Source organism: Arachis hypogaea, chromosome 6 (genome assembly GCF_003086295.3).
Source record: "Arachis hypogaea cultivar Tifrunner chromosome 6, arahy.Tifrunner.gnm2.J5K5, whole genome shotgun sequence".
Classification (NCBI taxonomy): domain Eukaryota; kingdom Viridiplantae; phylum Streptophyta; class Magnoliopsida; order Fabales; family Fabaceae; genus Arachis; species Arachis hypogaea.
This window is the reverse complement of record NC_092041.1, coordinates 40,669,793-40,686,358: the sequence shown is the minus strand read 5'-3', so window position 1 is coordinate 40,686,358 and position 16,566 is coordinate 40,669,793. Positions and strand designations below refer to the sequence as shown.

At 50.7% G+C, this 16,566-nt stretch overlaps 47 non-coding genes and 4 pseudogenes across 47 annotated transcripts; all 51 read left to right on the top strand.

Annotated features, from left to right (window-relative positions):
- The first annotated feature begins 1,020 nt into the window (after positions 1-1,020).
- On the top strand, positions 1,021-1,139 carry LOC112698541 (5S ribosomal RNA). The gene has a single exon (XR_003151692.1). It is a non-coding gene; the product is annotated as a 5S ribosomal RNA (ribosomal RNA).
- Positions 1,140-1,328: 189 nt separating this feature from the next.
- On the top strand, positions 1,329-1,447 carry LOC112700909 (5S ribosomal RNA). The gene has a single exon (XR_003153793.1). It is a non-coding gene; the product is annotated as a 5S ribosomal RNA (ribosomal RNA).
- A 191-nt stretch (positions 1,448-1,638) lies between these two features.
- LOC112700908 (5S ribosomal RNA) lies at positions 1,639-1,757 on the top strand. The gene has a single exon (XR_003153792.1). It is a non-coding gene; the product is annotated as a 5S ribosomal RNA (ribosomal RNA).
- A 187-nt stretch (positions 1,758-1,944) lies between these two features.
- On the top strand, positions 1,945-2,057 carry LOC112699255 (5S ribosomal RNA; annotated as a pseudogene).
- A 189-nt stretch (positions 2,058-2,246) lies between these two features.
- Positions 2,247-2,365, top strand: LOC112698565 (5S ribosomal RNA). Its single transcript, XR_003151714.1, has one exon. It is a non-coding gene; the product is annotated as a 5S ribosomal RNA (ribosomal RNA).
- Positions 2,366-2,555: 190 nt separating this feature from the next.
- On the top strand, positions 2,556-2,674 carry LOC112698503 (5S ribosomal RNA). Its single transcript, XR_003151655.1, has one exon. It is a non-coding gene; the product is annotated as a 5S ribosomal RNA (ribosomal RNA).
- Positions 2,675-2,862: 188 nt separating this feature from the next.
- Positions 2,863-2,981, top strand: LOC112698502 (5S ribosomal RNA). The gene has a single exon (XR_003151654.1). It is a non-coding gene; the product is annotated as a 5S ribosomal RNA (ribosomal RNA).
- A 186-nt stretch (positions 2,982-3,167) lies between these two features.
- On the top strand, positions 3,168-3,286 carry LOC112700907 (5S ribosomal RNA). Its single transcript, XR_003153791.1, has one exon. It is a non-coding gene; the product is annotated as a 5S ribosomal RNA (ribosomal RNA).
- A 187-nt stretch (positions 3,287-3,473) lies between these two features.
- Positions 3,474-3,592, top strand: LOC112700906 (5S ribosomal RNA). Its single transcript, XR_003153790.1, has one exon. It is a non-coding gene; the product is annotated as a 5S ribosomal RNA (ribosomal RNA).
- A 189-nt stretch (positions 3,593-3,781) lies between these two features.
- LOC112700905 (5S ribosomal RNA) lies at positions 3,782-3,900 on the top strand. Its single transcript, XR_003153789.1, has one exon. It is a non-coding gene; the product is annotated as a 5S ribosomal RNA (ribosomal RNA).
- A 188-nt stretch (positions 3,901-4,088) lies between these two features.
- On the top strand, positions 4,089-4,207 carry LOC112700903 (5S ribosomal RNA). Its single transcript, XR_003153788.1, has one exon. It is a non-coding gene; the product is annotated as a 5S ribosomal RNA (ribosomal RNA).
- A 188-nt stretch (positions 4,208-4,395) lies between these two features.
- On the top strand, positions 4,396-4,509 carry LOC112699239 (5S ribosomal RNA). Its single transcript, XR_003152350.1, has one exon. It is a non-coding gene; the product is annotated as a 5S ribosomal RNA (ribosomal RNA).
- Positions 4,510-4,696: 187 nt separating this feature from the next.
- Positions 4,697-4,809, top strand: LOC112699250 (5S ribosomal RNA; annotated as a pseudogene).
- A 187-nt stretch (positions 4,810-4,996) lies between these two features.
- LOC112700902 (5S ribosomal RNA) lies at positions 4,997-5,115 on the top strand. The gene has a single exon (XR_003153787.1). It is a non-coding gene; the product is annotated as a 5S ribosomal RNA (ribosomal RNA).
- Positions 5,116-5,303: 188 nt separating this feature from the next.
- LOC112699238 (5S ribosomal RNA) lies at positions 5,304-5,417 on the top strand. Its single transcript, XR_003152349.1, has one exon. It is a non-coding gene; the product is annotated as a 5S ribosomal RNA (ribosomal RNA).
- A 187-nt stretch (positions 5,418-5,604) lies between these two features.
- Positions 5,605-5,718, top strand: LOC112699236 (5S ribosomal RNA). Its single transcript, XR_003152348.1, has one exon. It is a non-coding gene; the product is annotated as a 5S ribosomal RNA (ribosomal RNA).
- A 191-nt stretch (positions 5,719-5,909) lies between these two features.
- Positions 5,910-6,028, top strand: LOC112700901 (5S ribosomal RNA). The gene has a single exon (XR_003153786.1). It is a non-coding gene; the product is annotated as a 5S ribosomal RNA (ribosomal RNA).
- A 186-nt stretch (positions 6,029-6,214) lies between these two features.
- LOC112699281 (5S ribosomal RNA) lies at positions 6,215-6,327 on the top strand (annotated as a pseudogene).
- Positions 6,328-6,514: 187 nt separating this feature from the next.
- LOC112698501 (5S ribosomal RNA) lies at positions 6,515-6,633 on the top strand. Its single transcript, XR_003151653.1, has one exon. It is a non-coding gene; the product is annotated as a 5S ribosomal RNA (ribosomal RNA).
- A 186-nt stretch (positions 6,634-6,819) lies between these two features.
- LOC112700900 (5S ribosomal RNA) lies at positions 6,820-6,938 on the top strand. The gene has a single exon (XR_003153785.1). It is a non-coding gene; the product is annotated as a 5S ribosomal RNA (ribosomal RNA).
- Positions 6,939-7,125: 187 nt separating this feature from the next.
- LOC112699235 (5S ribosomal RNA) lies at positions 7,126-7,239 on the top strand. Its single transcript, XR_003152347.1, has one exon. It is a non-coding gene; the product is annotated as a 5S ribosomal RNA (ribosomal RNA).
- Positions 7,240-7,427: 188 nt separating this feature from the next.
- On the top strand, positions 7,428-7,545 carry LOC112698779 (5S ribosomal RNA). Its single transcript, XR_003151917.1, has one exon. It is a non-coding gene; the product is annotated as a 5S ribosomal RNA (ribosomal RNA).
- Positions 7,546-7,732: 187 nt separating this feature from the next.
- On the top strand, positions 7,733-7,851 carry LOC112700899 (5S ribosomal RNA). The gene has a single exon (XR_003153784.1). It is a non-coding gene; the product is annotated as a 5S ribosomal RNA (ribosomal RNA).
- Positions 7,852-8,039: 188 nt separating this feature from the next.
- On the top strand, positions 8,040-8,158 carry LOC112698500 (5S ribosomal RNA). The gene has a single exon (XR_003151652.1). It is a non-coding gene; the product is annotated as a 5S ribosomal RNA (ribosomal RNA).
- Positions 8,159-8,345: 187 nt separating this feature from the next.
- LOC112700897 (5S ribosomal RNA) lies at positions 8,346-8,464 on the top strand. Its single transcript, XR_003153782.1, has one exon. It is a non-coding gene; the product is annotated as a 5S ribosomal RNA (ribosomal RNA).
- A 187-nt stretch (positions 8,465-8,651) lies between these two features.
- On the top strand, positions 8,652-8,769 carry LOC112698778 (5S ribosomal RNA). Its single transcript, XR_003151916.1, has one exon. It is a non-coding gene; the product is annotated as a 5S ribosomal RNA (ribosomal RNA).
- Positions 8,770-8,957: 188 nt separating this feature from the next.
- Positions 8,958-9,076, top strand: LOC112700896 (5S ribosomal RNA). Its single transcript, XR_003153781.1, has one exon. It is a non-coding gene; the product is annotated as a 5S ribosomal RNA (ribosomal RNA).
- Positions 9,077-9,265: 189 nt separating this feature from the next.
- On the top strand, positions 9,266-9,384 carry LOC112700895 (5S ribosomal RNA). The gene has a single exon (XR_003153780.1). It is a non-coding gene; the product is annotated as a 5S ribosomal RNA (ribosomal RNA).
- A 187-nt stretch (positions 9,385-9,571) lies between these two features.
- LOC112700894 (5S ribosomal RNA) lies at positions 9,572-9,690 on the top strand. The gene has a single exon (XR_003153779.1). It is a non-coding gene; the product is annotated as a 5S ribosomal RNA (ribosomal RNA).
- Positions 9,691-9,878: 188 nt separating this feature from the next.
- LOC112698499 (5S ribosomal RNA) lies at positions 9,879-9,997 on the top strand. Its single transcript, XR_003151651.1, has one exon. It is a non-coding gene; the product is annotated as a 5S ribosomal RNA (ribosomal RNA).
- A 187-nt stretch (positions 9,998-10,184) lies between these two features.
- On the top strand, positions 10,185-10,303 carry LOC112700893 (5S ribosomal RNA). Its single transcript, XR_003153778.1, has one exon. It is a non-coding gene; the product is annotated as a 5S ribosomal RNA (ribosomal RNA).
- A 187-nt stretch (positions 10,304-10,490) lies between these two features.
- Positions 10,491-10,609, top strand: LOC112700891 (5S ribosomal RNA). Its single transcript, XR_003153776.1, has one exon. It is a non-coding gene; the product is annotated as a 5S ribosomal RNA (ribosomal RNA).
- Positions 10,610-10,797: 188 nt separating this feature from the next.
- On the top strand, positions 10,798-10,916 carry LOC112700890 (5S ribosomal RNA). Its single transcript, XR_003153775.1, has one exon. It is a non-coding gene; the product is annotated as a 5S ribosomal RNA (ribosomal RNA).
- A 189-nt stretch (positions 10,917-11,105) lies between these two features.
- Positions 11,106-11,224, top strand: LOC112700889 (5S ribosomal RNA). Its single transcript, XR_003153774.1, has one exon. It is a non-coding gene; the product is annotated as a 5S ribosomal RNA (ribosomal RNA).
- A 189-nt stretch (positions 11,225-11,413) lies between these two features.
- Positions 11,414-11,532, top strand: LOC112700887 (5S ribosomal RNA). Its single transcript, XR_003153773.1, has one exon. It is a non-coding gene; the product is annotated as a 5S ribosomal RNA (ribosomal RNA).
- A 190-nt stretch (positions 11,533-11,722) lies between these two features.
- LOC112700886 (5S ribosomal RNA) lies at positions 11,723-11,841 on the top strand. Its single transcript, XR_003153772.1, has one exon. It is a non-coding gene; the product is annotated as a 5S ribosomal RNA (ribosomal RNA).
- Positions 11,842-12,030: 189 nt separating this feature from the next.
- LOC112700884 (5S ribosomal RNA) lies at positions 12,031-12,149 on the top strand. Its single transcript, XR_003153770.1, has one exon. It is a non-coding gene; the product is annotated as a 5S ribosomal RNA (ribosomal RNA).
- Positions 12,150-12,339: 190 nt separating this feature from the next.
- Positions 12,340-12,455, top strand: LOC112698919 (5S ribosomal RNA). The gene has a single exon (XR_003152049.1). It is a non-coding gene; the product is annotated as a 5S ribosomal RNA (ribosomal RNA).
- Positions 12,456-12,644: 189 nt separating this feature from the next.
- On the top strand, positions 12,645-12,763 carry LOC112700883 (5S ribosomal RNA). The gene has a single exon (XR_003153769.1). It is a non-coding gene; the product is annotated as a 5S ribosomal RNA (ribosomal RNA).
- A 189-nt stretch (positions 12,764-12,952) lies between these two features.
- On the top strand, positions 12,953-13,070 carry LOC112698749 (5S ribosomal RNA). Its single transcript, XR_003151889.1, has one exon. It is a non-coding gene; the product is annotated as a 5S ribosomal RNA (ribosomal RNA).
- A 188-nt stretch (positions 13,071-13,258) lies between these two features.
- Positions 13,259-13,377, top strand: LOC112700882 (5S ribosomal RNA). Its single transcript, XR_003153768.1, has one exon. It is a non-coding gene; the product is annotated as a 5S ribosomal RNA (ribosomal RNA).
- Positions 13,378-13,565: 188 nt separating this feature from the next.
- LOC112700881 (5S ribosomal RNA) lies at positions 13,566-13,684 on the top strand. Its single transcript, XR_003153767.1, has one exon. It is a non-coding gene; the product is annotated as a 5S ribosomal RNA (ribosomal RNA).
- Positions 13,685-13,873: 189 nt separating this feature from the next.
- Positions 13,874-13,985, top strand: LOC112699277 (5S ribosomal RNA; annotated as a pseudogene).
- Positions 13,986-14,171: 186 nt separating this feature from the next.
- LOC112700880 (5S ribosomal RNA) lies at positions 14,172-14,290 on the top strand. The gene has a single exon (XR_003153766.1). It is a non-coding gene; the product is annotated as a 5S ribosomal RNA (ribosomal RNA).
- A 188-nt stretch (positions 14,291-14,478) lies between these two features.
- LOC112698748 (5S ribosomal RNA) lies at positions 14,479-14,596 on the top strand. The gene has a single exon (XR_003151888.1). It is a non-coding gene; the product is annotated as a 5S ribosomal RNA (ribosomal RNA).
- A 189-nt stretch (positions 14,597-14,785) lies between these two features.
- LOC112700879 (5S ribosomal RNA) lies at positions 14,786-14,904 on the top strand. The gene has a single exon (XR_003153765.1). It is a non-coding gene; the product is annotated as a 5S ribosomal RNA (ribosomal RNA).
- Positions 14,905-15,092: 188 nt separating this feature from the next.
- Positions 15,093-15,211, top strand: LOC112700878 (5S ribosomal RNA). Its single transcript, XR_003153764.1, has one exon. It is a non-coding gene; the product is annotated as a 5S ribosomal RNA (ribosomal RNA).
- Positions 15,212-15,401: 190 nt separating this feature from the next.
- Positions 15,402-15,520, top strand: LOC112700877 (5S ribosomal RNA). The gene has a single exon (XR_003153763.1). It is a non-coding gene; the product is annotated as a 5S ribosomal RNA (ribosomal RNA).
- Positions 15,521-15,710: 190 nt separating this feature from the next.
- LOC112700876 (5S ribosomal RNA) lies at positions 15,711-15,829 on the top strand. The gene has a single exon (XR_003153762.1). It is a non-coding gene; the product is annotated as a 5S ribosomal RNA (ribosomal RNA).
- Positions 15,830-16,018: 189 nt separating this feature from the next.
- LOC112700875 (5S ribosomal RNA) lies at positions 16,019-16,137 on the top strand. Its single transcript, XR_003153761.1, has one exon. It is a non-coding gene; the product is annotated as a 5S ribosomal RNA (ribosomal RNA).
- A 188-nt stretch (positions 16,138-16,325) lies between these two features.
- On the top strand, positions 16,326-16,443 carry LOC112698788 (5S ribosomal RNA). The gene has a single exon (XR_003151925.1). It is a non-coding gene; the product is annotated as a 5S ribosomal RNA (ribosomal RNA).
- Positions 16,444-16,566: the final 123 nt, after the last annotated feature.

Genomic DNA, 16,566 nt, shown 5'->3' with positions numbered 1-16,566 from the left:
ATCCGGCTTATACCACGAAGATTCTGTTGGGGAATCTAAGAGATATTCATTCAATCTGATGTAGAACGGAGGTGGTTGTCAGGCACACGTTCATGGATTGAGGAAGGTGATGAGTGTCACGGATCATCACCTTCTTCACAGTTAAGCGCGAAAAAACATCTTAGATGGGAACAAGCGTGTTTGAATGGAAAACAAAGGAATTGTATTAAATCATCGAGACGCTGCAGAGCTCCTCACCCCCAACAATGGGGTTTAGAGACTCATGCCGTCAAAGAGTATGTAATTCAGATCTGAAAATGTCATGAGGTACAAGATAATTCTCTAAAAGTTGTTTAAATAGTAAACTAGTAACCTAGGTTTACAAATATGAGTAAACTAAGATAATTGGTGCAGAAATCCACTTCTGGGGCCCACTTGGTGTGTGCTGGGGCTGAGACTAAAGCTTTCCACGTGTAAAGACCTTTCTTGGCGTCAAACTCCAGGTTATGACGTGTTTTGGGCGTTCAACTCCGGATCATGACGTTTTTCTGGCGTTTAACTCCAGACAGCAACATGTACTTGGCGTTCAACACCAAGTTACGTCGTCTATCTTCGCGCAAAGTATCGACTATTATATATTGCTGGAAAAGCCTGGATGTCTACTTTCCAACGCCGTTGAGAGCGCGCCAATTGGACTCCTGTAGCTCCAGAAAATCCATTTCGAGTGCAGGGAGGTCAGGATCCAACAGCATCAGCAGTCCTTTTTCAGCCTAAGTCAGATTTTTGCTCAGCTTGCTCAATTTCAGTCAGAAAATACCTGAAATCACAGAAAAATACACACACTCATAGTAAAGTCCAGAAATATGATTTCTGCCTAAAAACTAATAATATTTAACTAAAAACTAACTGAAAACATGCTAAAATCTACATGAAATTACCCCCAAAAAGCGTACAAAATATCCGCTCATCACAAGGCTTCGCAGATAGTGTTACGCTCTCTCGCGCCGCATGGTTAACAAAATTGTGTGTGCAAACTATAATAGGTGTGATCATACCAGCACTAATGCACCGGATCCCATCAGAACTCCGCAGTTAAGCGTGCTTGGGCGAGAGTAGTACTAGGATGGGTGACCTCCTGGGAAGTCCTCGTGTTGCACCTCTTTTTTTTTTTTTTTTAACGTCGTGCCGACCTTCATTCTTTAAATGACGCTATCCCGAGTAGGACACCTAAGGGCGAGCCGCAATGGCCTCATCCTCGACAGGCACCTACGGTACCCGCAAGGCTTCGCGGATAGTGTTACGCTCTCTCACGCCGCATGGTTAACAAAATTGTGTGTGCGAACTATAATAGGTGCGATCATACCAGCACTAATGCACCGGATCCCATCAGAACTCCGCAGTTAAGCGTGCTTGGGCGAGAGTAGTACTAGGATGGGTGACCTCCTGGGAAGTCCTCGTGTTGCACCTCTTTTTTTTTTTTTTTTTTAACGTCGTGCCGACCTTCATTCTTTAAATGACGCTATCCCGAGTAGGACACCTAAGGGCGAGCCGCAATGGCCTCATCCTCGACAGGCACCTACGGTACCCGCAAGGCTTCGCGGATAGTGTTACGCTCTCTCGCGCCGCATGGTTAACAAAATTGTGTGTGCGAACTATAATAGGTGCGATCATACCAGCACTAATGCACCGGATCCCATCAGAACTCCGCAGTTAAGCGTGCTTGGGCGAGAGTAGTACTAGGATGGGTGACCTCCTGGGAAGTCCTCGTGTTGCACCTCTTTTTTTTTTTTTTAACGTCGTGCCGACCTTCATTCTTTAAATGACGCTATCCCGAGTAGGACACCTAAGGGCGAGCCGCAATGGCCTCATCCTCGACAGGCACCTACGGTACCCGCAAGGCTTCGCGGATAGTGTTACGCTCTCTCGCGCCGCATGGTTAACAAAATTGTGTGTGCGAACTATAATAGGTGCGATCATACCAGCACTAATGCACCGGATCCCATCAGAACTCCGCAGTTAAGCGTGCTTGGGCGAGAGTAGTACTAGGATGGGGCTGGGAAGTCCTCGTGTTGCACCTCTTTTTTTTTTTTTTTTAACGTCGTGCCGACCTTCATTCTTTAAATGACGCTATCCCGAGTAGGACACCTAAGGGCGAGCCGCAATGGCCTCATCCTCGACAGGCACCTACGGTACCCGCAAGGCTTCGCGGATAGTGTTACGCTCTCTCGCGCCGCATGGTTAACAAAATTGTGTGTGCGAACTATAATAGGTGCGATCATACCAGCACTAATGCACCGGATCCCATCAGAACTCCGCAGTTAAGCGTGCTTGGGCGAGAGTAGTACTAGGATGGGTGACCTCCTGGGAAGTCCTCGTGTTGCACCCTTTTTTTTTTTTTTTTTTAACGTCGTGCCGACCTTCATTCTTTAAATGACGCTATCCCGAGTAGGACACCTAAGGGCGAGCCGCAATGGCCTCATCCTCGACAGGCACCTACGGTACCCGCAAGGCTTCGCGGATAGTGTTACGCTCTCTCGCGCCGCATGGTTAACAAAATTGTGTGTGCGAACTATAATAGGTGCGATCATACCAGCACTAATGCACCGGATCCCATCAGAACTCCGCAGTTAAGCGTGCTTGGGCGAGAGTAGTACTAGGATGGGTGACCTCCTGGGAAGTCCTCGTGTTGCACCTTTTTTTTTTTTTTTTTAACGTCGTGCCGACCTTCATTCTTTAAATGACGCTATCCCGAGTAGGACACCTAAGGGCGAGCCGCAATGGCCTCATCCTCGACAGGCACCTACGGTACCCGCAAGGCTTCGCGGATAGTGTTACGCTCTCTCGCGCCGCATGGTTAACAAAATTGTGTGTGCGAACTATAATAGGTGCGATCATACCAGCACTAATGCACCGGATCCCATCAGAACTCCGCAGTTAAGCGTGCTTGGGCGAGAGTAGTACTAGGATGGGTGACCTCCTGGGAAGTCCTCGTGTTGCACCTTTTTTTTTTTTTTTAACGTCGTGCCGACCTTCATTCTTTAAATGACGCTATCCCGAGTAGGACACCTAAGGGCGAGCCGCAATGGCCTCATCCTCGACAGGCACCTACGGTACCCGCAAGGCTTCGCAGATAGTGTTACGCTCTCTCGCGCCGCATGGTTAACAAAATTGTGTGTGCGAACTATAATAGGTGCGATCATACCAGCACTAATGCACCGGATCCCATCAGAACTCCGCAGTTAAGCGTGCTTGGGCGAGAGTAGTACTAGGATGGGTGACCTCCTGGGAAGTCCTCGTGTTGCACCTCTTTTTTTTTTTTTTAACGTCGTGCCGACCTTCATTCTTTAAATGACGCTATCCCGAGTAGGACACCTAAGGGCGAGCCGCAATGGCCTCATCCTCGACAGGCACCTACGGTACCCGCAAGGCTTCGCGGATAGTGTTACGCTCTCTCGCGCCGCATGGTTAACAAAATTGTGTGTGCGAACTATAATAGGTGCGATCATACCAGCACTAATGCACCGGATCCCATCAGAACTCCGCAGTTAAGCGTGCTTGGGCGAGAGTAGTACTAGGATGGGTGACCTCCTGGGAAGTCCTCGTGTTGCACCTCTTTTTTTTTTTTTTTTAACGTCGTGCCGACCTTCATTCTTTAAATGACGCTATCCCGAGTAGGACACCTAAGGGCGAGCCGCAATGGCCTCATCCTCGACAGGCACCTACGGTACCCGCAAGGCTTCGCGGATAGTGTTACGCTCTCTCGCGCCGCATGGTTAACAAAATTGTGTGTGCGAACTATAATAGGTGCGATCATACCAGCACTAATGCACCGGATCCCATCAGAACTCCGCAGTTAAGCGTGCTTGGGCGAGAGTAGTACTAGGATGGGTGACCTCCTGGGAAGTCCTCGTGTTGCACCTCTTTTTTTTTTTTTTTAACGTCGTGCCGACCTTCATTCTTTAAATGACGCTATCCCGAGTAGGACACCTAAGGGCGAGCCGCAATGGCCTCATCCTCGACAGGCACCTACGGTACCCGCAAGGCTTCGCGGATAGTGTTACGCTCTCTCGCGCCGCATGGTTAACAAAATTGTGTGTGCGAACTATAATAGGTGCGATCATACCAGCACTAATGCACCGGATCCCATCAGAACTCCGCAGTTAAGCGTGCTTGGGCGAGAGTAGTACTAGGATGGGTGACCTCCTGGGAAGTCCTCGTGTTGCACCTCTTTTTTTTTTTTTTTAACGTCGTGCCGACCTTCATTCTTTAAATGACGCTATCCCGAGTAGGACACCTAAGGGCGAGCCGCAATGGCCTCATCCTCGACAGGCACCTACGGTACCCGCAAGGCTTCGCGGATAGTGTTACGCTCTCTCGCGCCGCATGGTTAACAAAATTGTGTGTGCGAACTATAATAGGTGCGATCATACCAGCACTAATGCACCGGATCCCATCAGAACTCCGCAGTTAAGCGTGCTTGGGCGAGAGTAGTACTAGGATGGGTGCTGGGAAGTCCTCGTGTTGCACCTCTTTTTTTTTTTTTTAACGTCGTGCCGACCTTCATTCTTTAAATGACGCTATCCCGAGTAGGACACCTAAGGGCGAGCCGCAATGGCCTCATCCTCGACAGGCACCTACGGTACCCGCAAGGCTTCGCGGATAGTGTTACGCTCTCTCGCGCCGCATGGTTAACAAAATTGTGTGTGCGAACTATAATAGGTGCGATCATACCAGCACTAATGCACCGGATCCCATCAGAACTCCGCAGTTAAGCGTGCTTGGGCGAGAGTAGTACTAGGATGGTGCTGGGAAGTCCTCGTGTTGCACCTCTTTTTTTTTTTTTTAACGTCGTGCCGACCTTCATTCTTTAAATGACGCTATCCCGAGTAGGACACCTAAGGGCGAGCCGCAATGGCCTCATCCTCGACAGGCACCTACGGTACCCGCAAGGCTTCGCGGATAGTGTTACGCTCTCTCGCGCCGCATGGTTAACAAAATTGTGTGTGCGAACTATAATAGGTGCGATCATACCAGCACTAATGCACCGGATCCCATCAGAACTCCGCAGTTAAGCGTGCTTGGGCGAGAGTAGTACTAGGATGGGTGACCTCCTGGGAAGTCCTCGTGTTGCACCTCTTTTTTTTTTTTTTTAACGTCGTGCCGACCTTCATTCTTTAAATGACGCTATCCCGAGTAGGACACCTAAGGGCGAGCCGCAATGGCCTCATCCTCGACAGGCACCTACGGTACCCGCAAGGCTTCGCAGATAGTGTTACGCTCTCTCGCGCCGCATGGTTAACAAAATTGTGTGTGCGAACTATAATAGGTGCGATCATACCAGCACTAATGCACCGGATCCCATCAGAACTCCGCAGTTAAGCGTGCTTGGGCGAGAGTAGTACTAGGATGGGTGCTGGGAAGTCCTCGTGTTGCACCTCTTTTTTTTTTTTTTAACGTCGTGCCGACCTTCATTCTTTAAATGACGCTATCCCGAGTAGGACACCTAAGGGCGAGCCGCAATGGCCTCATCCTCGACAGGCACCTACGGTACCCGCAAGGCTTCGCGGATAGTGTTACGCTCTCTCGCGCCGCATGGTTAACAAAATTGTGTGTGCGAACTATAATAGGTGCGATCATACCAGCACTAATGCACCGGATCCCATCAGAACTCCGCAGTTAAGCGTGCTTGGGCGAGAGTAGTACTAGGATGGGTGCTGGGAAGTCCTCGTGTTGCACCTCTTTTTTTTTTTTTTTTTTAACGTCGTGCCGACCTTCATTCTTTAAATGACGCTATCCCGAGTAGGACACCTAAGGGCGAGCCGCAATGGCCTCATCCTCGACAGGCACCTACGGTACCCGCAAGGCTTCGCAGATAGTGTTACGCTCTCTCGCGCCGCATGGTTAACAAAATTGTGTGTGCGAACTATAATAGGTGCGATCATACCAGCACTAATGCACCGGATCCCATCAGAACTCCGCAGTTAAGCGTGCTTGGGCGAGAGTAGTACTAGGATGGGTGACCTCCTGGGAAGTCCTCGTGTTGCACCTCTTTTTTTTTTTTTTTAACGTCGTGCCGACCTTCATTCTTTAAATGACGCTATCCCGAGTAGGACACCTAAGGGCGAGCCGCAATGGCCTCATCCTCGACAGGCACCTACGGTACCCGCAAGGCTTCGGATAGTGTTACGCTCTCTCGCGCCGCATGGTTAACAAAATTGTGTGTGCGAACTATAATAGGTGCGATCATACCAGCACTAATGCACCGGATCCCATCAGAACTCCGCAGTTAAGCGTGCTTGGGCGAGAGTAGTACTAGGATGGTGCTGGGAAGTCCTCGTGTTGCACCTTTTTTTTTTTTTTTTAACGTCGTGCCGACCTTCATTCTTTAAATGACGCTATCCCGAGTAGGACACCTAAGGGCGAGCCGCAATGGCCTCATCCTCGACAGGCACCTACGGTACCCGCAAGGCTTCGCGGATAGTGTTACGCTCTCTCGCGCCGCATGGTTAACAAAATTGTGTGTGCGAACTATAATAGGTGCGATCATACCAGCACTAATGCACCGGATCCCATCAGAACTCCGCAGTTAAGCGTGCTTGGGCGAGAGTAGTACTAGGATGGGTGACCTCCTGGGAAGTCCTCGTGTTGCACCTTTTTTTTTTTTTTTAACGTCGTGCCGACCTTCATTCTTTAAATGACGCTATCCCGAGTAGGACACCTAAGGGCGAGCCGCAATGGCCTCATCCTCGACAGGCACCTACGGTACCCGCAAGGCTTCGCGGATAGTGTTACGCTCTCTCGCGCCGCATGGTTAACAAAATTGTGTGTGCGAACTATAATAGGTGCGATCATACCAGCACTAATGCACCGGATCCCATCAGAACTCCGCAGTTAAGCGTGCTTGGGCGAGAGTAGTACTAGGATGGGTGACCTCCTGGGAAGTCCTCGTGTTGCACCTCTTTTTTTTTTTTTTAACGTCGTGCCGACCTTCATTCTTTAAATGACGCTATCCCGAGTAGGACACCTAAGGGCGAGCCGCAATGGCCTCATCCTCGACAGGCACCTACGGTACCCGCAAGGCTTCGCGGATAGTGTTACGCTCTCTCGCGCCGCATGGTTAACAAAATTGTGTGTGCGAACTATAATAGGTGCGATCATACCAGCACTAATGCACCGGATCCCATCAGAACTCCGCAGTTAAGCGTGCTTGGGCGAGAGTAGTACTAGGATGGGTGCTGGGAAGTCCTCGTGTTGCACCTCTTTTTTTTTTTTTTTAACGTCGTGCCGACCTTCATTCTTTAAATGACGCTATCCCGAGTAGGACACCTAAGGGCGAGCCGCAATGGCCTCATCCTCGACAGGCACCTACGGTACCCGCAAGGCTTCGCGGATAGTGTTACGCTCTCTCGCGCCGCATGGTTAACAAAATTGTGTGTGCGAACTATAATAGGTGCGATCATACCAGCACTAATGCACCGGATCCCATCAGAACTCCGCAGTTAAGCGTGCTTGGGCGAGAGTAGTACTAGGATGGGTGACCTCTGGGAAGTCCTCGTGTTGCACCTTTTTTTTTTTTTTTTAACGTCGTGCCGACCTTCATTCTTTAAATGACGCTATCCCGAGTAGGACACCTAAGGGCGAGCCGCAATGGCCTCATCCTCGACAGGCACCTACGGTACCCGCAAGGCTTCGCAGATAGTGTTACGCTCTCTCGCGCCGCATGGTTAACAAAATTGTGTGTGCGAACTATAATAGGTGCGATCATACCAGCACTAATGCACCGGATCCCATCAGAACTCCGCAGTTAAGCGTGCTTGGGCGAGAGTAGTACTAGGATGGGTGACCTCCTGGGAAGTCCTCGTGTTGCACCTCTTTTTTTTTTTTTTTAACGTCGTGCCGACCTTCATTCTTTAAATGACGCTATCCCGAGTAGGACACCTAAGGGCGAGCCGCAATGGCCTCATCCTCGACAGGCACCTACGGTACCCGCAAGGCTTCGCGGATAGTGTTACGCTCTCTCGCGCCGCATGGTTAACAAAATTGTGTGTGCGAACTATAATAGGTGCGATCATACCAGCACTAATGCACCGGATCCCATCAGAACTCCGCAGTTAAGCGTGCTTGGGCGAGAGTAGTACTAGGATGGGTGACCTCCTGGGAAGTCCTCGTGTTGCACCTTTTTTTTTTTTTTTTAACGTCGTGCCGACCTTCATTCTTTAAATGACGCTATCCCGAGTAGGACACCTAAGGGCGAGCCGCAATGGCCTCATCCTCGACAGGCACCTACGGTACCCGCAAGGCTTCGCGGATAGTGTTACGCTCTCTCGCGCCGCATGGTTAACAAAATTGTGTGTGCGAACTATAATAGGTGCGATCATACCAGCACTAATGCACCGGATCCCATCAGAACTCCGCAGTTAAGCGTGCTTGGGCGAGAGTAGTACTAGGATGGGTGACCTCCTGGGAAGTCCTCGTGTTGCACCTCTTTTTTTTTTTTTTTAACGTCGTGCCGACCTTCATTCTTTAAATGACGCTATCCGAGTAGGACACCTAAGGGCGAGCCGCAATGGCCTCATCCTCGACAGGCACCTACGGTACCCGCAAGGCTTCGCGGATAGTGTTACGCTCTCTCGCGCCGCATGGTTAACAAAATTGTGTGTGCGAACTATAATAGGTGCGATCATACCAGCACTAATGCACCGGATCCCATCAGAACTCCGCAGTTAAGCGTGCTTGGGCGAGAGTAGTACTAGGATGGGTGACCTCTGGGAAGTCCTCGTGTTGCACCTTTTTTTTTTTTTTTTTAACGTCGTGCCGACCTTCATTCTTTAAATGACGCTATCCCGAGTAGGACACCTAAGGGCGAGCCGCAATGGCCTCATCCTCGACAGGCACCTACGGTACCCGCAAGGCTTCGCAGATAGTGTTACGCTCTCTCGCGCCGCATGGTTAACAAAATTGTGTGTGCGAACTATAATAGGTGCGATCATACCAGCACTAATGCACCGGATCCCATCAGAACTCCGCAGTTAAGCGTGCTTGGGCGAGAGTAGTACTAGGATGGGTGACCTCCTGGGAAGTCCTCGTGTTGCACCTCTTTTTTTTTTTTTTTTAACGTCGTGCCGACCTTCATTCTTTAAATGACGCTATCCCGAGTAGGACACCTAAGGGCGAGCCGCAATGGCCTCATCCTCGACAGGCACCTACGGTACCCGCAAGGCTTCGCGGATAGTGTTACGCTCTCTCGCGCCGCATGGTTAACAAAATTGTGTGTGCGAACTATAATAGGTGCGATCATACCAGCACTAATGCACCGGATCCCATCAGAACTCCGCAGTTAAGCGTGCTTGGGCGAGAGTAGTACTAGGATGGGTGACCTCCTGGGAAGTCCTCGTGTTGCACCTCTTTTTTTTTTTTTTAACGTCGTGCCGACCTTCATTCTTTAAATGACGCTATCCCGAGTAGGACACCTAAGGGCGAGCCGCAATGGCCTCATCCTCGACAGGCACCTACGGTACCCGCAAGGCTTCGCGGATAGTGTTACGCTCTCTCGCGCCGCATGGTTAACAAAATTGTGTGTGCGAACTATAATAGGTGCGATCATACCAGCACTAATGCACCGGATCCCATCAGAACTCCGCAGTTAAGCGTGCTTGGGCGAGAGTAGTACTAGGATGGGTGACCTCCTGGGAAGTCCTCGTGTTGCACCTCTTTTTTTTTTTTTTTAACGTCGTGCCGACCTTCATTCTTTAAATGACGCTATCCCGAGTAGGACACCTAAGGGCGAGCCGCAATGGCCTCATCCTCGACAGGCACCTACGGTACCCGCAAGGCTTCGCGGATAGTGTTACGCTCTCTCGCGCCGCATGGTTAACAAAATTGTGTGTGCGAACTATAATAGGTGCGATCATACCAGCACTAATGCACCGGATCCCATCAGAACTCCGCAGTTAAGCGTGCTTGGGCGAGAGTAGTACTAGGATGGGTGACCTCCTGGGAAGTCCTCGTGTTGCACCTTTTTTTTTTTTTTTTAACGTCGTGCCGACCTTCATTCTTTAAATGACGCTATCCCGAGTAGGACACCTAAGGGCGAGCCGCAATGGCCTCATCCTCGACAGGCACCTACGGTACCCGCAAGGCTTCGCGGATAGTGTTACGCTCTCTCGCGCCGCATGGTTAACAAAATTGTGTGTGCGAACTATAATAGGTGCGATCATACCAGCACTAATGCACCGGATCCCATCAGAACTCCGCAGTTAAGCGTGCTTGGGCGAGAGTAGTACTAGGATGGGTGACCTCCTGGGAAGTCCTCGTGTTGCACCTCTTTTTTTTTTTTTTAACGTCGTGCCGACCTTCATTCTTTAAATGACGCTATCCCGAGTAGGACACCTAAGGGCGAGCCGCAATGGCCTCATCCTCGACAGGCACCTACGGTACCCGCAAGGCTTCGCGGATAGTGTTACGCTCTCTCGCGCCGCATGGTTAACAAAATTGTGTGTGCGAACTATAATAGGTGCGATCATACCAGCACTAATGCACCGGATCCCATCAGAACTCCGCAGTTAAGCGTGCTTGGGCGAGAGTAGTACTAGGATGGGTGACCTCCTGGGAAGTCCTCGTGTTGCACCTCTTTTTTTTTTTTTTTAACGTCGTGCCGACCTTCATTCTTTAAATGACGCTATCCCGAGTAGGACACCTAAGGGCGAGCCGCAATGGCCTCATCCTCGACAGGCACCTACGGTACCCGCAAGGCTTCGCGGATAGTGTTACGCTCTCTCGCGCCGCATGGTTAACAAAATTGTGTGTGCGAACTATAATAGGTGCGATCATACCAGCACTAATGCACCGGATCCCATCAGAACTCCGCAGTTAAGCGTGCTTGGGCGAGAGTAGTACTAGGATGGGTGACCTCCTGGGAAGTCCTCGTGTTGCACCTCTTTTTTTTTTTTTTTTAACGTCGTGCCGACCTTCATTCTTTAAATGACGCTATCCCGAGTAGGACACCTAAGGGCGAGCCGCAATGGCCTCATCCTCGACAGGCACCTACGGTACCCGCAAGGCTTCGCGGATAGTGTTACGCTCTCTCGCGCCGCATGGTTAACAAAATTGTGTGTGCGAACTATAATAGGTGCGATCATACCAGCACTAATGCACCGGATCCCATCAGAACTCCGCAGTTAAGCGTGCTTGGGCGAGAGTAGTACTAGGATGGGTGACCTCCTGGGAAGTCCTCGTGTTGCACCTCTTTTTTTTTTTTTTTTAACGTCGTGCCGACCTTCATTCTTTAAATGACGCTATCCCGAGTAGGACACCTAAGGGCGAGCCGCAATGGCCTCATCCTCGACAGGCACCTACGGTACCCGCAAGGCTTCGCGGATAGTGTTACGCTCTCTCGCGCCGCATGGTTAACAAAATTGTGTGTGCGAACTATAATAGGTGCGATCATACCAGCACTAATGCACCGGATCCCATCAGAACTCCGCAGTTAAGCGTGCTTGGGCGAGAGTAGTACTAGGATGGGTGACCTCCTGGGAAGTCCTCGTGTTGCACCTCTTTTTTTTTTTTTTTTTAACGTCGTGCCGACCTTCATTCTTTAAATGACGCTATCCCGAGTAGGACACCTAAGGGCGAGCCGCAATGGCCTCATCCTCGACAGGCACCTACGGTACCCGCAAGGCTTCGCGGATAGTGTTACGCTCTCTCGCGCCGCATGGTTAACAAAATTGTGTGTGCGAACTATAATAGGTGCGATCATACCAGCACTAATGCACCGGATCCCATCAGAACTCCGCAGTTAAGCGTGCTTGGGCGAGAGTAGTACTAGGATGGGTGACCTCCTGGGAAGTCCTCGTGTTGCACCTCTTTTTTTTTTTTTTTTAACGTCGTGCCGACCTTCATTCTTTAAATGACGCTATCCCGAGTAGGACACCTAAGGGCGAGCCGCAATGGCCTCATCCTCGACAGGCACCTACGGTACCCGCAAGGCTTCGCGGATAGTGTTACGCTCTCTCGCGCCGCATGGTTAACAAAATTGTGTGTGCGAACTATAATAGGTGCGATCATACCAGCACTAATGCACCGGATCCCATCAGAACTCCGCAGTTAAGCGTGCTTGGGCGAGAGTAGTACTAGGATGGGTGACCTCCTGGGAAGTCCTCGTGTTGCACCTCTTTTTTTTTTTTTTTTTAACGTCGTGCCGACCTTCATTCTTTAAATGACGCTATCCCGAGTAGGACACCTAAGGGCGAGCCGCAATGGCCTCATCCTCGACAGGCACCTACGGTACCCGCAAGGCTTCGCGGATAGTGTTACGCTCTCTCGCGCCGCATGGTTAACAAAATTGTGTGTGCGAACTATAATAGGTGCGATCATACCAGCACTAATGCACCGGATCCCATCAGAACTCCGCAGTTAAGCGTGCTTGGGCGAGAGTAGTACTAGGATGGGTGACCTGGGAAGTCCTCGTGTTGCACCTCTTTTTTTTTTTTTTTTAACGTCGTGCCGACCTTCATTCTTTAAATGACGCTATCCCGAGTAGGACACCTAAGGGCGAGCCGCAATGGCCTCATCCTCGACAGGCACCTACGGTACCCGCAAGGCTTCGCGGATAGTGTTACGCTCTCTCGCGCCGCATGGTTAACAAAATTGTGTGTGCGAACTATAATAGGTGCGATCATACCAGCACTAATGCACCGGATCCCATCAGAACTCCGCAGTTAAGCGTGCTTGGGCGAGAGTAGTACTAGGATGGGTGACCTCCTGGGAAGTCCTCGTGTTGCACCTCTTTTTTTTTTTTTTTTAACGTCGTGCCGACCTTCATTCTTTAAATGACGCTATCCCGAGTAGGACACCTAAGGGCGAGCCGCAATGGCCTCATCCTCGACAGGCACCTACGGTACCCGCAAGGCTTCGCGGATAGTGTTACGCTCTCTCGCGCCGCATGGTTAACAAAATTGTGTGTGCGAACTATAATAGGTGCGATCATACCAGCACTAATGCACCGGATCCCATCAGAACTCCGCAGTTAAGCGTGCTTGGGCGAGAGTAGTACTAGGATGGGTGACCTCTGGGAAGTCCTCGTGTTGCACCTCTTTTTTTTTTTTTTTAACGTCGTGCCGACCTTCATTCTTTAAATGACGCTATCCCGAGTAGGACACCTAAGGGCGAGCCGCAATGGCCTCATCCTCGACAGGCACCTACGGTACCCGCAAGGCTTCGCGGATAGTGTTACGCTCTCTCGCGCCGCATGGTTAACAAAATTGTGTGTGCGAACTATAATAGGTGCGATCATACCAGCACTAATGCACCGGATCCCATCAGAACTCCGCAGTTAAGCGTGCTTGGGCGAGAGTAGTACTAGGATGGGTGACCTCCTGGGAAGTCCTCGTGTTGCACCTCTTTTTTTTTTTTTTTAACGTCGTGCCGACCTTCATTCTTTAAATGACGCTATCCCGAGTAGGACACCTAAGGGCGAGCCGCAATGGCCTCATCCTCGACAGGCACCTACGGTACCCGCAAGGCTTCGCGGATAGTGTTACGCTCTCTCGCGCCGCATGGTTAACAAAATTGTGTGTGCGAACTATAATAGGTGCGATCATACCAGCACTAATGCACCGGATCCCATCAGAACTCCGCAGTTAAGCGTGCTTGGGCGAGAGTAGTACTAGGATGGGTGACCTCCTGGGAAGTCCTCGTGTTGCACCTCTTTTTTTTTTTTTTTTAACGTCGTGCCGACCTTCATTCTTTAAATGACGCTATCCCGAGTAGGACACCTAAGGGCGAGCCGCAATGGCCTCATCCTCGACAGGCACCTACGGTACCCGCAAGGCTTCGCGGATAGTGTTACGCTCTCTCGCGCCGCATGGTTAACAAAATTGTGTGTGCGAACTATAATAGGTGCGATCATACCAGCACTAATGCACCGGATCCCATCAGAACTCCGCAGTTAAGCGTGCTTGGGCGAGAGTAGTACTAGGATGGGCTGGGAAGTCCTCGTGTTGCACCTCTTTTTTTTTTTTTAACGTCGTGCCGACCTTCATTCTTTAAATGACGCTATCCCGAGTAGGACACCTAAGGGCGAGCCGCAATGGCCTCATCCTCGACAGGCACCTACGGTACCCGCAAGGCTTCGCGGATAGTGTTACGCTCTCTCGCGCCGCATGGTTAACAAAATTGTGTGTGCGAACTATAATAGGTGCGATCATACCAGCACTAATGCACCGGATCCCATCAGAACTCCGCAGTTAAGCGTGCTTGGGCGAGAGTAGTACTAGGATGGGTGACCTCCTGGGAAGTCCTCGTGTTGCACCTCTTTTTTTTTTTTTTTAACGTCGTGCCGACCTTCATTCTTTAAATGACGCTATCCCGAGTAGGACACCTAAGGGCGAGCCGCAATGGCCTCATCCTCGACAGGCACCTACGGTACCCGCAAGGCTTCGCGGATAGTGTTACGCTCTCTCGCGCCGCATGGTTAACAAAATTGTGTGTGCGAACTATAATAGGTGCGATCATACCAGCACTAATGCACCGGATCCCATCAGAACTCCGCAGTTAAGCGTGCTTGGGCGAGAGTAGTACTAGGATGGGTGACCTCTGGGAAGTCCTCGTGTTGCACCTCTTTTTTTTTTTTTTTTAACGTCGTGCCGACCTTCATTCTTTAAATGACGCTATCCCGAGTAGGACACCTAAGGGCGAGCCGCAATGGCCTCATCCTCGACAGGCACCTACGGTACCCGCAAGGCTTCGCGGATAGTGTTACGCTCTCTCGCGCCGCATGGTTAACAAAATTGTGTGTGCGAACTATAATAGGTGCGATCATACCAGCACTAATGCACCGGATCCCATCAGAACTCCGCAGTTAAGCGTGCTTGGGCGAGAGTAGTACTAGGATGGGTGACCTCCTGGGAAGTCCTCGTGTTGCACCTCTTTTTTTTTTTTTTTAACGTCGTGCCGACCTTCATTCTTTAAATGACGCTATCCCGAGTAGGACACCTAAGGGCGAGCCGCAATGGCCTCATCCTCGACAGGCACCTACGGTACCCGCAAGGCTTCGCGGATAGTGTTACGCTCTCTCGCGCCGCATGGTTAACAAAATTGTGTGTGCGAACTATAATAGGTGCGATCATACCAGCACTAATGCACCGGATCCCATCAGAACTCCGCAGTTAAGCGTGCTTGGGCGAGAGTAGTACTAGGATGGGTGACCTCCTGGGAAGTCCTCGTGTTGCACCTCTTTTTTTTTTTTTTTTTAACGTCGTGCCGACCTTCATTCTTTAAATGACGCTATCCCGAGTAGGACACCTAAGGGCGAGCCGCAATGGCCTCATCCTCGACAGGCACCTACGGTACCCGCAAGGCTTCGCAGATAGTGTTACGCTCTCTCGCGCCGCATGGTTAACAAAATTGTGTGTGCGAACTATAATAGGTGCGATCATACCAGCACTAATGCACCGGATCCCATCAGAACTCCGCAGTTAAGCGTGCTTGGGCGAGAGTAGTACTAGGATGGGTGACCTCCTGGGAAGTCCTCGTGTTGCACCTCTTTTTTTTTTTTTTTTTAACGTCGTGCCGACCTTCATTCTTTAAATGACGCTATCCCGAGTAGGACACCTAAGGGCGAGCCGCAATGGCCTCATCCTCGACAGGCACCTACGGTACCCGCAAGGCTTCGCGGATAGTGTTACGCTCTCTCGCGCCGCATGGTTAACAAAATTGTGTGTGCGAACTATAATAGGTGCGATCATACCAGCACTAATGCACCGGATCCCATCAGAACTCCGCAGTTAAGCGTGCTTGGGCGAGAGTAGTACTAGGATGGGTGACCTCCTGGGAAGTCCTCGTGTTGCACCTCTTTTTTTTTTTTTTTTAACGTCGTGCCGACCTTCATTCTTTAAATGACGCTATCCCGAGTAGGACACCTAAGGGCGAGCCGCAATGGCCTCATCCTCGACAGGCACCTACGGTACCCGCAAGGCTTCGCGGATAGTGTTACGCTCTCTCGCGCCGCATGGTTAACAAAATTGTGTGTGCGAACTATAATAGGTGCGATCATACCAGCACTAATGCACCGGATCCCATCAGAACTCCGCAGTTAAGCGTGCTTGGGCGAGAGTAGTACTAGGATGGGTGACCTCCTGGGAAGTCCTCGTGTTGCACCTCTTTTTTTTTTTTTTTAACGTCGTGCCGACCTTCATTCTTTAAATGACGCTATCCCGAGTAGGACACCTAAGGGCGAGCCGCAATGGCCTCATCCTCGACAGGCACCTACGGTACCCGCAAGGCTTCGCAGATAGTGTTACGCTCTCTCGCGCCGCATGGTTAACAAAATTGTGTGTGCGAACTATAATAGGTGCGATCATACCAGCACTAATGCACCGGATCCCATCAGAACTCCGCAGTTAAGCGTGCTTGGGCGAGAGTAGTACTAGGATGGTGACCTCCTGGGAAGTCCTCGTGTTGCACCTCTTTTTTTTTTTTTTTTAACGTCGTGCCGACCTTCATTCTTTAAATGACGCTATCCCGAGTAGGACACCTAAGGGCGAGCCGCAATGGCCTCATCCTCGACAGGCACCTACGGTACCCGCAAGG